Below are 16396 nucleotides of genomic sequence, written 5' to 3'. Positions count from 1 at the left end.
CCCTTGTAGAAACCCAAGGATTTTGGTCCTTCCCATTTTGACCCCTGGGTCGTTGTGGGTTATTGTTGGATGTTGTCTTGGTTTATGAATGTTCCTTGTCTTGGTTGGGTACTGCTGGAGAGCCTGTTGCATGGAATAGTGAGAGTCTCCTCTCCCGGGATGCTGCTCTACCTTCCTTTGGTTTTTCTGCTTGACTCCAGTCTTTGGGACTTTATGCCTTGTCTTGCATATTTTTGGATTTCTGTGTAAAGATTTGATGATCTTGCCTACCTAGTGTTTAGATTGTGTTGTACTGCGTCTTCTGTTCAGTTTTCCTGTCCTTAGGCTCCCAGACCAGTTAGGGGTAAGCATGGGAGATTTTTGTTTTTTTGCGTGTTCGCAGGGTTTTTTGCGTGTTCGCTGGGCTTTTTGCGTCTACGCGAGCCGCTTGCATAGCGAAGTTACCCATGCAGTAGTTTATGGGAGAGGGAGAGATAGATAGATAGATAGATAGATAGATAGATAGATAGATAGATAGATAGATAGATAGATAGATAGATAGATAGATAGATAGAAAGAGAGAGAAAGAGAGGGAAAGAGAGAGGGAGAGAGAGAACGAGAGAAAGAAAGAGAGGCCGGATCTCTGAAGGGCCAGATTCCTGAGTTGCCCCTACAGAACATACAGCTTTTTATTTTTAGCAAAATGCATATGAAAATTGTGCTGTAAAGGTCTCTTTTAGTTTAACCCCTCCTGACAACTCAAAATGGGTGTATTTGCCATCCTCTCCCTTCTTCCTGTTTTTTATATCTGTAAGTGCTTCCTGATGAGGTTTAATTCCTTGGACAGGTGCCTCGTTGCCTACTTGTAACTATTCTCTGACCCTGCTTCAAGGGTCAGAGCAGGGTCAGAGAATAGTTGCAAGTAGGCAACGAGGCGCCAGGAAGCAATTAGCAGCAGGTGTCCAAGTTGAAGTTAATTTGTTTTTTAACCCTTTTGTACAAGGTTACAAAGAAATTAGGTTCAACTTTTGCACCTGCTGCTGTAACCCTTGCTTGGGTGAAAATTCGTCCCCGCTGATTCGCGGATTTTACCGCGAGATTCGCAGATCGCGAAATCGTGGAAAATCCGCAAATTCGCCCGCGAAACGGATTTTACGCCCACCCTTAGTTAGGGGGCAGATCTGACTGTTTTTGGCATTATGTGGATCCTACCCATCTACTCTTATCTTCGGGAGAAGGCTGATGTCACCCCTTTTGGGTTAGAATGTGGGCCCTTGTGGGAAGTGGATCTTGTCTTCCAGTCCTGTGTCCTCTTCTGTGCCTTTGCCTTCCAGCTGAGCTTGGGAATTATGTTTTACAGGTCCTTCTGTATGACCTTTCAAAAACCTGCTTCTTGTTGGGTTTGAAGATCATTGCTGGGTGGAATTATGTCTGCCTGTTTTGGACAATTTTCATGCCATAATGAGTTTGGGGGCCAAGTGGGGCTGGTTGAGTGTTCTTTGACTTCTCTTTCTTATGTTACCTGCTGGGCTTGAGTTTGTGGATATTGTTCCTTTCTCTGGTAGTCTATGGACTACATTTTCTGGTCTCGAATGTACTATCTTGGTGGTTCCCAGTGGACCATGGGGCTGGCTTCTGCCTACTGGCCTACTGTCTGGGTTGCACAGAAGTCCACTTGAGCTGAATGTGGGTTGTGCTGTCGTTTTCTGGATGGACTAGTCTTGGACTATCCCCATGGCTATACTCTGACATAGTTTAGCCAGATTATCAATCCTATTCCTCCCTTTCGGGTTTGGGGTATGGTGTGCTTTTGTTCTCCGTTGACTGGTGCATGTGTTTGACATTAGTCTGTGTGGTGGTAGCTTAGCTTTCTTCTGTTCATTGGAGCCTTTCCTGCCCCCTTCTTTTGTTTGGGTGAGGCAGGATTGTGATGGATTACCCCCCTTGCTGCCTTTGGCTATTTGTGGGGTGTCTGCTCTGAATTGGTGTTCCTGGTCCATGGTTCTTGAGTGTTGGTAGATGCAACTTGTTTTCCCCTGAGGCTTCTATTAGCTATACTGGTTCCCGTTGTATGCTGCAGTGGCATCCTTCAGGTAGTACTTTCACGTCTTGAATTTCCAGATAGCGCTGCTCCTATGCTCCTGAGCTCTTCTTCCTACTTCTTGGGATGTGTGGATTCTGGCGGGTCCAATCTGCTGACTTCTTGTGGTCTTCTGGCTGGGTTCCTTGGGGCCATCTTCCATGGTGGGTTTGCGAGTTGATTTTCACAGACTGAAGGTTTCTTGCTTGCTCGGTCTTCTGGTTCTATTGCTTTTCCCCCCTTGCTGATTCGCTGTCTTCTGGTGAGAGCATGTAGCTTCCTTTTCTTCTTGGTGTTGCCGGTCTGCAATTTTGTTCACAGTTTACCCTGTTCCTGTCCTCTCTTTTCATGAATCTGTGCTGGGCCAATCTGCTTGCCTTATGGCAGTCTTTTCAGGTAGGCCTGCCTCTTAGTTCAGGTCAGGTTGGACCTCAGATATGTTGGCCTGTTTCTGGAATTACATCTTCTTTACATTTCTTTCTTTTTGTTGGGTTATGGGGAACTGGTTTCTTGGGCCAGTTTGAAGGTAGGGTACTTGAGATGGACCTCCCTAGCTGTACCTAACTCTGCAGTTTTCTAGATAAACCTCGGCTCCCACCTGCCAACATAGGTGCAACTCCAGAAGTTCTCTTTGGCGTCTCACAGACAGGAATCCCCAGGTGAGCAATGGGCCTCTCCCATCCAACAGTCGCTACAACACCCACCCAATAGAAGCCAGCCTTTCACACCTGTGTGAGGGAGTTACAATTCTCTCCTTCAGAACCAGAACCATCTCTTGCAGAACACATCAAAGTTGCCCTTAGAGCGTGTTCAAACGGCGACAAAGGAGAACATCAGCTGTCATAATGAGGTCCTGATGCATATTTAAGCCTCAGCTGATAGGCCATCAGTCAGTCCATCAATACAGTTTATTGTAGATCTGGTGGACAACAACTGTTCAATCTCATGAACTTTAGCTTTATTCGATTTTTAGGTATAAAATCATAAAAGCACATTGCAAAATATATACACAATTACATTTCAAATCATATCACGGTAAATAAGGTTACAGCTAAAAATCTTTAAGAAAAATCAGGTACCAAATGAACAGTGTATCAAGTAAGAGTCTGGGTATTAAAAACCCCTCAACCCGGAGCCGTTTTGGTCCAGCCAAAAATTGGCCTCTTCGATGTTCTTGTATGGGGATAAAGTGATTCTCTGGGATAAAAGTCAGATAATCCCCAGGTATGTATAGGACCATCTCCTATCTGTGGTTTCCAGGACTGGAGGTAAGGGACGACATTACTGTTTATAAACTTTATCAGAACCAGGTCACCGGATCTCTCTTTTCGGAGCGGACCCAACCATCCCACCCTTCTAACACATTGTATACTACCATCAATGTCAGGGGGTAGGGGTCTATTTTTTGTTAGCCAAAATAGGGCCTTATTTCTCAGCTCCTGTTCACTTTCAGTTTTTCCCTTTGTGAGTTCAGGGACCCCAGAAAGGACACCCACGAACGGGGCAGCTTCTGGTGGTAGGTGGATATGATTTATTCCTCTTTGTATGTTCCTTATCTTGGAAGGTGACCCTTTAGGTGGCGTGGTTACTTTGTTCTGTCCCGTCTTAAAGGAACAGCTGTTTGCTGTTTTTATTTTGGTGGAAACTTTCTCTGTAGCTTGGGTTAGTGTGCCTGGTGATGCCCGATGGAGTTGAAGAACACTACTTTGTGGAGTTGTCAGAGGCTTTACAATATCGCGTAAAGGCTGTGGTTGGTTGGGGTCGGCCTTGTTTTTTAGGAGTATCGAGTTTGTCCTAGTCATTTCCTCTATTGCCGCAATCCTGTCCCCAAGATCGTTCATTCTTTCTATTAAAGGGTGTATTGCGGCATTAAACATAGTCTGCATCTGGGCCAAGAGGGTTAGTGAAGTTGGGGGTGCAGGCAATTTATTTTCCTTGGCTTGGGAGTCTGTTTGATTTTCGGCTGGTCGTTTTCTTTCACCTGAAAAGTCCTGGGAGAACATTATAGGGTTCGTACTGCCTATTTCAGGTGGGCAGGGGGAAGTAGCCAGGAGATTTCCATAGGGTGGGGATGATGTACTGGGATGGGGGCTTGTGATGGCTGAGGGGCAAAAGGAGGCATTAATATGCTCCGATGTCGACTTAACGGCCGCATACTTCGTTTTGCATAAACTGTTAAGTTCCTCCAGAAATGATAAGTTTGGTGATGCGACAACAGGCGGTGTTGTTTTGATTAAATAATGAACCATCGTCCCCTTTGCCAAGTCCCTAGTCACAGTGGGAATCTTCGGGGCCCCCTTACGAGACATGTTGTAAGTAGCAGTAGGCACCTACAAGGAGTGAGAGTGGTTTGGCACGAGATGTCTTACCTATTAAAAGTGCAAGGCCAGGGGGGGTGGCCCGTCCCGGCCTCTTCTGTCCGATGAGGGCCGTAGAGGGCCCGCCCTTAGCCCGGCGCTCCCGCGCGCGACTCGCGTTGCGAGAGGTTCTCCTGCCTTTTGCCGGCGCCTCCGGGCGCTCCGCTGACGTCACCTGAACGCCGGGGCACCTGGGGGATGTAGTCCCTTGCCCTCGCGGCGGTCAGGGTGCTGGCGCTAATGTGGCGCAAGAGTCTCTTCGGCCGTTCCCCTCACGGCACTTGGTGAGTGTTGCTAGACCTCCCCGGGCGCTCTCCTCCCTGTTGTCAGCTCCCCTGCAACTGTTCAATCATTAGTTTGTGATTTTTATATTGTGTGATATAAAGTGTTTTGTTTGTGTACTTGTGATACCTTCACTGGGACCCCTCATTCTGTACCGGACAACAACTACCGGCATGGCCCCAGTCTCACACACTCACCTGTTCCCAGTGAACAGCCATATCCCAATTCCAACATACACCTTCTATTGCATAGCCAGGGATGTGGATGCCCCTACATCCCCAGGACATAAAAGCCAAACCCTACCACATTGTCCAAATGTCACTGAACACTCGCTACCTCACAACCATACACCAACATCTTCTTTTATGTGTATATTTCACCAACATGTATATGTGCACACTTGTCACAATTAAAAGGGTTTGCACAAAGCATTATTTTGTCCCACATATATTTTACAGTGGTTTGAAGTCATGTGTACATGTACATTAAGTGTGGTAATATGTGCAAAATATCTGTGAAGACCAAAACAACATGTGTTACAACTCAGTCACTCTAACATCAGAGTTATTCTAATACAGGATTCCCACTAGAAAAAAACATAACTAAGTTCAAGTGCAATACTGAGAAATGTATATACAACTAAAGTTTAAGAGTGAACAAGGGATAGGTTATGTTATGTGTCTTTCTATAGTGCATGACACACATTGAAGGGTATCCTGGCACTGAAGCAAGAGTTGTGTCGGCCAAGCCAGATCCGGAGCTAGATTAGGTGCCATGTCTTCAGTTTCTTGTGGAGTTCAAGACCTGGGAAGGTGGCTCTGATGTGCGTGCGTTAATTGAAGATGAGATGAGGGAGAAAATGGGTATGTACAATAGCGAACAATAGAAAAACACAAAAATACAGCCTGGGTTCAAGTTTGAGAGGGGTATTTGTTCGAGAAGAATTGTCCAAACAAAAAAAATCTGAGTAGCAAAGTTCCAAAGGAAATGTCTAAAATGGAAAACCAAAAGCATAATCAAAACTGTTATGGAAGAAAAACTTGTAATCAAAGAAATGTCTCTAGGTTAGGGAAACACAATGAGAAGCCAACTCGCAGATGGCGCTTTGACGACAATCTGCTTACTGACACCTCAACTAGGGCAGAGATTGAGACAGCAATAAAAGAGTACCTGGCAATTAACGACACCCCCGAGGTAGACAGGGACCTGCTCTGGGATGCCTTAAAAGCCATCATCAGAGGGACAGTTATGACCATCAAAGGAAGGCTGAACAAAGACAGAAACAAAAAGATTGCCAAACTAGAAAAAGAAATCAAAAACCTAGAGAATGGACACATAGCTAACCTAGAAGATAGGAACACCCTCACCAGCCTAATTAAAAGAAAATATGAACTTAACAAAATCCTGAGTGAAAGAGCAGGTACTTGGATAAATAAATACAAAGCTATCAACCTGTGCACCGCAAACAAAGCAGGGAAAAATCTAGCATCCTACCTTAAGGATAGAGGCCATCAAAGATAGAAATAATAAATCCCAGAGTGCAAACAAGGAGATACTGGAGGTCTTCAGAGACTTCTACGAGAAACTCCACACGTGGGAGAGGATGGGGGCAAAGAACTCGTAGAACGCATATCCACACCAAAGCTATCGGACAAGGAACGAGACATCCTTGACCTAAACATAACAGAGGACGAAATAGGGAGAGCCACAGCGAGTCTCAAAGATAACAAGGCACCAGGGCCAGACGGCTTCACGGCCGGCTTCTACAAGCAGTACCTACACATACTCAGGCCCACAATGAAGGAGGTCTTCACGAAGTGCGTCCAGAATGACACCGTCAATGGCGGAAGCCAACATAATAGTAATACCAAAGGAAGGCAAGGACACAAACCATTTACAACAAGGGGTGGTGAGGGACAGAGTCTCTGAATTAAGCAGAAAGCTCTCACCCAGTCAAGAGATCAGGGCTAGATCCAACACCGTTTTTTAGCTCACTGCACCATCCCAGTTTCAGAACCTGGCTGTATGCAAATTAGTCTGTTCCTGTCCCAGTGCATGATGAGAACAGGGCAAACCAAACTACAAAAGCCAATTCTTACACTGGGAAGGAAACAAGCTCCCGGGGACCGGTTTCTGGCATTACAGCCGTCTTCGGCCCGGTTTGCTTGAATCCTGATGGTGCAATGAGCAAGGGTCTCACATCTGAGAATACCCTTCCACGCTTAGGGTGGACAAAAATATTTACAACAAGGGGTGGTGAGGGACAGAGTCTCTGAATTAAGCAGAAAGCTCTCACCCAGTCAAGAGATCAGGGCTAGATCCAACACCGTTTTTTAGCTCACTGCACCATCCCAGTTTCAGAACCTGGCTGTATGCAAATTAGTCTGTTCCTGTCCCAGTGCATGATGAGAACAGGGCAAACCAAACTACAAAAGCCAATTCTTACACTGGGAAGGAAACAAGCTCCCGGGGACCGGTTTCTGGCATTACAGCCGTCTTCGGCCCGGTTTGCTTGAATCCGGATGGTGCAATGAGCAAGGGTCTCACATCTGAGAATACCCTTCCACGCTTAGGGTGGACAAAAATATTTACAACAAGGGGTGGTGAGGGACAGAGTCTCTGAATTAAGCAGAAAGCTCTCACCCAGTCAAGAGATCAGGGCTAGATCCAACACCGTTTTTTAGCTCACTGCACCATCCCAGTTTCAGAACCTGGCTGTATGCAAATTAGTCTGTTCCTGTCCCAGTGCATGATGAGAACAGGGCAAACCAAACTACAAAAGCCAATTCTTACACTGGGAAGGAAACAAGCTCCCGGGGACCGGTTTCTGGCATTACAGCCGTCTTCGGCCCGGTTTGCTTGAATCCTGATGGTGCAATGAGCAAGGGTCTCACATCTGAGAATACCCTTCCACGCTTAGGGTGGACAAAAATATTTACAACAAGGGGTGGTGAGACACAAACCAGGCAAAGAACTTTAGACCAATCTCACTTATAAACGTAGACTGTAAAATCTACGCCAAAATACTAGCAACCAGACTCAACACACACCTACCAAAGCTCATACACTTTTCACAAGTAGGATACCTTAAAAACCGAATGTCCCACGACAACACAAGGCTGCTATGCCACATAATAAACCACTGCTCCAAGAGCAGCAACACAGCGGTCATGATAGCCCTAGACGCGTTTGACAGAGTGTCCTGGCCTTTCCTAGACCAGTGCATGCTGAAATTCGGGCTCGGACCCAACTATAGAAAGATGGTATTGGCCCTCTACAATGACCCCAAAGCACGAGTGGTAGTAAAAGGAGGGACATCAGAACTACTCCATCTCGGACGGGGGACCAGACAAGGGTGCCCGCTCTCGCCAGCCCTGTTCCTGCTAGCGATAGAACCACTCCTAAACATGATCAGAACTAATACAGAAATAGCAGGGATACCAGTAGAGGGAGAAACTTTTAAGCTAGCGGCATATGCAGACGACGTGCTAATAATCACCGAAGACGCAGAGAAATCAATCAAAGCACTGATGGAAACGATAGAACAATATGCCCAGGTCTCAGGATACAAATTAAACAGGGACAAATCCGAGTGCAAACCTCTGAACGTCCATACCACTAAGTAGGTTTTAGGTTCGTCCGGCCTGACATGGCAACAGGAACCTATCAAATACCTGGGCCTCCTCTTCGAGAGAGAACTGAGATCCACACTAGAACACAATGAACAAACCACACTACACAAAATAAAGGAAAGAGTGGAGGGATGGTCTCCCAAATTCACCACGTGGTGGGGAGAGTGGAAGCGATTAAAATGATACTCACACCAATGGTGAATTACATGCTGAACATGCTGCCATTGATAAATACAGAAGACTTCCATAAGAGACTAGACAAAATGCTGAATACCTTTCTGTGGACGGGGAAAAAGCCCAGAATAAGCCTACATAAGCTCAGACTGACGAAAGACCTAGGCGGCCTAAACATAAAAAAACTTCAAAACATTCCAAAAAGCGTGCATAGCCAGACAGGGACTATACTGGCTCACCCCGAGACCAGAATATACCCCGGCGTGGCTAACACTTGAGCGAGGACTACTGAAAGGGATGAACCCCATCGTCCTACTTACCGCTACCCGACACCCAGCAATTAAAGACAACCCCATCCTAAGAAACACAAAGACAGCACTCCTAAGTATTAACAAACTAATGGGGTCAAGCATAAAGAAAACCCAGTTTGAGTCCATATGGCACAACCCTACGATAAAATACAGGGATAAGACTCTGAACATGCACTCATGGTACAAGCCCGGCATCTCCACTGCCAGCAACCTACAGAAACAAGGCACAAACTTAACCTTCGACACACTCAAGGAAGAACACAACCTAGAGAGCATAGAATTGTACAACTTCCTGAAGATTAAGGTAGCAATAAGGAAGGCAAACCTGAACGGACTAACACCATCACTCATACAATATGCCACTAACCTTAATATACTAGGACACCAAGTTGCACACCTCTACAAGGCCCTATGCCCGAAATCCACCAAACTCAACGATAAAGTCAATACCTACTGGGGCACACTAGTGGGTAGGATGCTAAGTGAGGAGGAGAGGGCTGAGTTATGGAGATCCACATCCAGGAAAAAGGTTACGGCAACTCTAAACCAGACTAAATTCTGGCTCATACATAAGGCATACTGGACCCCCGCCCGCCTGGCATCCATGGGAATCCGTGACAGTGATTCCTGCTGGAATTGCAACCAAAAAAAGGGAGACCTTGCACACCTACTTTTCCACTGCTCGAAGGTTAGAAAATTCTGGAACATAATTGGAACACTAATAAACGATATCACAGGGGATACCATGCAACTAGACTTCCACAGCCTAGCACTGGGTTTTACATCTCCCTCAATAACAAACAAAGAAGACCGCGACCTCATCGACCTACTGCTGACAGCGGCAGTCAAAACAGTTCTGAACAATTGGAAAGTACAGGGAAAGCCACGCCCAAAGCATGGCTCAATTGGGTCACTTTCTTACGAGGGGCGGACACCATCACAGCGACACACTCACCCAAAACACACAGGCAGTCAAATATGTGGGAGTCCCTAGACAATTACCTATCGTCGCACAAACCCCCATAGGTAGCACAGCCGGACACCAAAGCCAACAGCTGCCGAGAACCCTGCCCCTTTGATAGTGCACTCACCAGAAACCTGTGCTGCTTCTTTCTCTCTCTATCTCTCCTGCATACGGCCGGGGCGTGGGACCAAGAATGACAATCAATGCAAGACAAGGGGAAGGAGGACCCAAACGACAAAGTCGCGCTCGAACGACTGGAAATCGGACTAACTCCAATAAGACTGGAAGCTGAAAGCGAAGCAGACCCCCCCTCCCACCCCCCCCCCCCCCCCCCCACGGGCTTTTCTTTTTCTCCGCCTTTCTCTTCCTCTTTTCCTTTTTTCTTCTTTTTCTTCCTCCACCCATGTATATGTTATGCTCCATGTAAATATATATTTTTCTACAATAAAAAATTACAGAAATAAAAAATCAAAGAAATGTCTCTATCCCAAGCTTGATATTATTCTTTCCTGGCTATTCTGTGTTAAAAAAAAGTTAATGCCCATCTCTTGGTTAGGGGTGTGCAAAATGTGCATGATCTGATTTTGTGTAATTATGCAAAGTTTCAGCAAGATTACACTAAAACTCTGTGTAATTATGCAAAATTCAAATAGATCATAGCACAAAATGAATCCTTGCATCAATTGTAGACACAAGGATGCATTTCACACAAAATAGGGAAAAAAGCACAGTGAACAGCAGCTGCTTGCATTCTGTTGTTCCCACATGTTTGTGGTAAGTTTTCACAGCAAATGGTGCGTAACTACACAAAGTTGTGTAATTTCTAGAACTTTGCATTGCAAGTCTAGAAGGAAATCCCTCAAATTCTGTGACTGACGCTAGCATAATATAAATTTCGCCTAACCCTACTCTTGACCCAATGGGACTATTATCAGCAAAACCTCTTCAGGTGCAGGTATGTCCACAAGCGAAGAAGGATCGGAACAGACTCCTTCAGAGAGAGGACACACACACAGAGGTAGAGACAAGGAAGGGAGAATGGGTGGTGCTCCAAAGACAGCTGGTGTGGCGGGATGAGGTACTGGGAGTTGACACGAAAGCAGTCCAGGAAGAGAGGAAATACAGCTTATCACATCATACAGAAAGCAATAACCCTCTCAGTCACCCACACATTCTGCCCAGCCATCAACTGACTCAATGTTTCCTTGCCTGGCTCAGGGAAGACAATATTTTGGGCTGTGAAAGGAGGGATGCAGGAGGTTCCAGGTCAGTCTGGGGCAAACTGTAGCCTCAGGTTCTAGTCCGCTGATGGGAAAATAATATTCTTTGGAGAAGGAGAGGCAAAAGAGGGGGCTCAGGCTGTGTTGTTGTGATGCTTGATGCCAGGGCACCATTAGTTCTTCCTGACCAGGAAAAAATGACTTCTATACTGTCCTCCTGGCTTGTTGTGACGTCTTGGTTCACCACACTTTGTCTTTCTTTCCACTGCTGTTCCATCGAAAGGCCTGTGTGTAGCGTATGCCCTACGACAGGGATTAGTGTAGGTAGATTGAGCCTGGTTCGTCTGTAATACTAATTGAGCAGCATTTGGACATGCCTTTAGTGAGTGGGGTATGACACTTTTTTAGGAATGTGGATGGATTTGTGTAGTCCTTCCTGTTCCCCTCCTTATTTTGCTCCTTGTGCCGCCCAGTAGGGAGGAGACATGACCCACTTGTCGGCCTCTCTCCTGTCCACACCTACATTTACACCTGAAAGTAAATTTTTGTTTGCGTTATATTTTTCACTTGTGACGCAATATTACGAACATAGGCAACCACAATATGCACTTTTCCGAAAATGGCTTTGTGGATTCATATTTGGCATGTGCTGCATATGTGCATTTGATACACTATTGCACAGGTACACAACTAAATTGATCCTGTTAATTTTAAGGTGTTTTCCAGTTTTCTGCATAAGGACCTGCAGTAAGAACTGTCATGGGTGTGACAATGTGGCAAAAAGTCTCAACTTATATTACGAACAGTAATATTAAGTGTTGTTTGTGCTTCGCCTCAGAGGGAGAGAGCTGGTGATTGCGGGGATTGCCGGATTTTGGGCATTTAAGGACGTTGCATCTCGCGGCCCCGCTTCGTGGGAGCGGCTCGTGGTGGGAAGACTGAAAGTACTCGGGGGCTGCTGAATTGGGAGAGAGCACTGGAGCTGGAGTAGGCGCTCACCTCACTGCCTCACCGCGGGACTGGGAGGACCAGCGTGCAGTGTGGCTTGTGATCTGCCGCAGCTGGTCCTTTTCCCGCCCCCACCTTCCGCTATTTATACTCCTCCCTATCTGCGCATGCGGGACGCGCGCAGGCGCGAGCCGGGCGAAGCCTGGGCCAAGGGCGGGCTCGTTCTAGCCCGTTACAGACCGTTCAGGACCAGACCGGGCCATCCCTCTTGGTTCTGATTTTCCTGAGGATACTTACCTGATCGGGTGTCAAGGACCTGTGTAGCCGTGAACTATGGAGGGCCGTGAGACAAGGAGTAAGGCCACGGCATCAAGTACTATGGTTGCAGGTACGTTGGACAGTTTCTTGATTAGAGCGAACTCTATACTGTCGAATTAACTTTCTGTGGTTGAGAAAACCCTTTCCCAAGGTATTGACAGTGTCAGAACATCCTCCCTGGGTCTCAGAGCTAGTGCTAAAACGCCTGAAAGGGAGGGGGGTCCCTCCACTACCTTATTGGACAGTATCGACCAGACTATTACAGCTGTCCTCCAAGACCTCGGGAACAGCCCAGGAGCGGCTACGGCTTCTCTGTCAACTGTCCCTGAGGCGGTAGTTTTTCTCACCTACTGCTGGTATTGATAATATTGGGCTACCAGTGGGTGGGTTGGATCTAGCAAGCAGACAGTCACAGGGAGTGAGGGAAGGGGCTGTCTCAAAGAGGAAACGTGGCGCCCAGACGAGGGGTGGGAAAAAGGCGAAAAAAGACAAGGGCTTAGAAGCTAATCATCCCATGAGTCAAGCTGAAAATAGGGAAGCTTCCCCTCTAACCAATGCTGCCACAAACCTAACTCACCAGGCCTCTGTAACAGCTCAGCCCACTGCATTTAGATTTGGGGACTCGTTGCAGGCAGTGGGTGACCACTTGATCCTTGCCATGGGCACCACCCTGAAATCCTTGTTTAACCCTCTGGTGGTCAGACTTAACTCTATTGAACGTAGGCTTCAAACCATTGAACTGGCCACCGGGGAGATGATGAACCATCTTAAATCAGTCCCAACTGTACAGAAGGGCCATGATAATGGCGGCGGGGGGGTACCTTCATTTCCCGCTCCCCCCCTACCACTAACTTGGCTCCAGTAATCATCCCCACGTTGGCTTAGGAACCTGCGGGCGGGGCCAGAGATAATCCCTCCAGAAGTAGTGGCATGGGTCGGGAGATGGTTGAGCGGCCTACTGTGGAGGGGGGCCGTGCAAGGTGGAGCAAGGTAGTCAACCTGTCCCCAGAGGCGGCACCCCTAGTAGTGGTACTAACTGGTGTCCCTGAGCTCAGTGGCTCTATTCCAGAATCGTTCTCTTCCCTAAAAAATAAAGTGGTTGGTTGGTTGAACACCCATAGACCACTTCCACTGCATCAGGCAGCCGAAATTATCATGGTCAGAAGGGTTCCATAGGTGGATCAAACAATTAAAAATATTAAGGGGGACTGCGTCCTGGTTAATTTCAGGAACACAGGGTTAGTTTCTCACATTTGTAACTGGGTGGGTGGTACTGCCGGCACCACAATTCAGACCCGCCCATTATCTTTTTTTTACCCACCCCTAAGTAATCCAGCTGATATGGGGCCTGAAGATGGGTGGACAAGGGTGGGCCACAGGAGTAACATCGGAGGGCTTATGTATAATCCTCACATTAACCCCATGCATGGTAACTACCTTCATGACAACAGATTTAGCTCCTTGGATCAGGTCGATTGACGTCAAACTGAAAACAGACCGGGGGGACGAGATGGCTCAGAAAGTCAAACAAACCTACAGCGCACTCTGGCGGAGGGGAATGGGTTGAACATAGACATGGGGGAAGTGCAGGAGGAACCGGGTGGACTCATCAATGACCCCCCTGAGAGGGAGGATGCCATTTCTAATATAGCGCTCTCCCCAAGTGGGGCGAAGGATCTCTCTATGCCAATCCCAAAGGCATCCATTGGTAAATCATTGCTTAAAATCTTGTCCTGGAACGTTGCAGGCCTATGCAACAAATTGGCCTGTCCAGAGTGGGGTTCCTTCATTGACACAAATGATGTCTGTTTCTTTCAGGAAACCTGGGCAAGAGAGGAACAATTTAGGTGCAGTTTTGCCTCCTTTTCTGTACCCGCAAAGTGGGGGGGAAGAGAAGGCCATCATGGGTTTAACAATCTGGGGGAAAACTCATCTGGGGTGTAGCGCTAGGATTCTGGAGACCACATCGGAGGATGTACAATGCATCCTACTGGAATGGCCTGACGCCTCCAGACTGGCTCTGGTTAATGTTTATTCTAGACCAAAAAGCTTCGCAGCAGAGTCTAAAACCATCGACGAGCTCTCATCATTCCCAACCAGGATTCCCCAGGTGGCCACTTTTGTGGTAGGTGGTGACCTTAACTCCCACTTTGAGCCAATGACAGATTTGGTGGATGGCGCAATTTTGGAAGAGGATGACTACTGGAAATACCTCCGGTTGTGGGTCCCCCCCCCTAAGTCATGGGCGCCGCTGGCTGTACAAATCCTTGCCCTGACTTTAAACCACTCAATGAGGGCATGTAATGGCTGTGTAATTTCGGATACACCCGCAAAGTACACCTGTAATAAACAGGGTCAAGAGACTCGCCTGGATTACATTTTTGTCGAGACCTGTGCTTGGCACAAGGTCATTGACTTTAAGGTGGAAGCAAGGGGTGAAAGTGACCATAACCTTTTGATTTTAGATTTCCTCTCCCCTGGTCGCTCTAAAGATAGTCTCAAGGGAGGGAGTGGAGCAGATAACCGTGCACTCCTCTCCAGTAATCGACGAAGAATTAGATGGGACAAAGCAGTAATCCGCCCAGAGTTAGTTGCTGAGATATATGCCCAAGTGGCCACAGCATTGGAAGCTGTCGCTGCCCTGATCTCTGAAGTCACCTCCCCCTCAGTATTTGCTAAGCTCGGGGCTTTGTGCCAGGAACTGACCACTAGTTTAGCTGAGACCCTAAATCCTGTGGGGAAAGGGAAAAAAACAGGCAATAAACCTACCTGGTTTAACCCAGCATGCAAAAGGGCGAAATTAGAGCTCCTCAGTGCACTGAAACAAAACCGTAATAGAGCACTGATCAAAGTAAAGAGGGCTGCATAAAGGAAGCTAATCCATCACGCAAAAGCCGAGTGGGAGGTGGATCATTGGGCTAATCTAACATCGACCCTAGCAGGAAGAGACACCCGGAATTTTTGGCAAATTGTAAACACCGGGTCGGCTGAACCGGTTGCGGCCGTGGCCCCTAATATTGCTGCCGAGGTGTGGGAAGAGCATTTCCTCACCTTATACTGGTGCACCCGCTGGCACCACTCAATATCCAGAGCGGATTAAAAGAGCCTGAGTTTACTGTGGGGGAGGTTGAGACTGCTATCCTAAAACTGCCCTCAGGTAAAGCCCCAGGCCTAGACAAACTACCAGGCGATCTTTTAAAGCATCAACCTGTGGTTTGGGCCCCTTATTTGATGGCTATTTTTAATGCCATATGGGGAGGCATGAAGGTACCCAGTACTTGGCTGGGGGCAGAGATTGTTCCTATTTTCAAGAAGGGCTCTCCTCTGCTCCCAGCCAACTACAGGCCAATCAGCCTAATTGACGTGCCCCAAAAGCTTTTTGCAAGGCTGATCTTAAATCGTCTCTTAGACTGGATTGAGGAGCATTCCATCCTGAGCCCTTTCCAGGCAGGATTCAGGAAGAATGTCTCCACCACGGATCAGATCTTTCGCTTGTATATGCTTTACTGGAAAACCTTTAAGATCAGGGGAGGGTCACTATACACTGTTCTCGTCGACCTACGCGCGGCATTTGATCTGGCCCCACGTCTAAAGCTGTGGACGGTACTTGGGGAGCTTGGTATTCCACCACCACTCCTGAACATGCTAATGCGACTCCACACTGAGAACTTTGCACAGGTTAGGTATGGTAGTGACGGTTCATTGACAGCTCGATTCCCCATTGGCAGGGGGGTAAGAAAGGGGTGCGTCTTGGCGCCTACCCTGTTTTGCCTCTATGTCAACAGGGTATTCGCACACCTGGATGCGGTTCAAGATAGTGACGCTCCAAGGCTTGCAGGGTCTCGGATACCCGCGATCATGTTCGCGGACAATACCCTTTTACTTTCTAAAACACCTATGGGTATTCAGCGAGTCTTGGATGGGTTTGTCTCCTTTTGCCAAGAGCGGGGTTTGGAAATAAACACCTTAAAAACCAAATTTATGATCTTTAATCCCCCCGCAACAACACGCCCAAATCCTGTCATAGATGGAGTCAGGTTAGAAAGGGTACACACCTTTGACTACTTAGGGCTCACCCTTAATGAATCATTTACTTCGGTCCAGCATCAGCTGAAATCGCAACTTAAGTTG

This window comes from Lissotriton vulgaris, chromosome 10 (genome assembly GCF_964263255.1).
Source record: "Lissotriton vulgaris chromosome 10, aLisVul1.2, whole genome shotgun sequence".
NCBI lineage: Eukaryota > Metazoa > Chordata > Amphibia > Caudata > Salamandridae > Lissotriton > Lissotriton vulgaris.
This window is presented reverse-complemented; position numbering follows the sequence as displayed.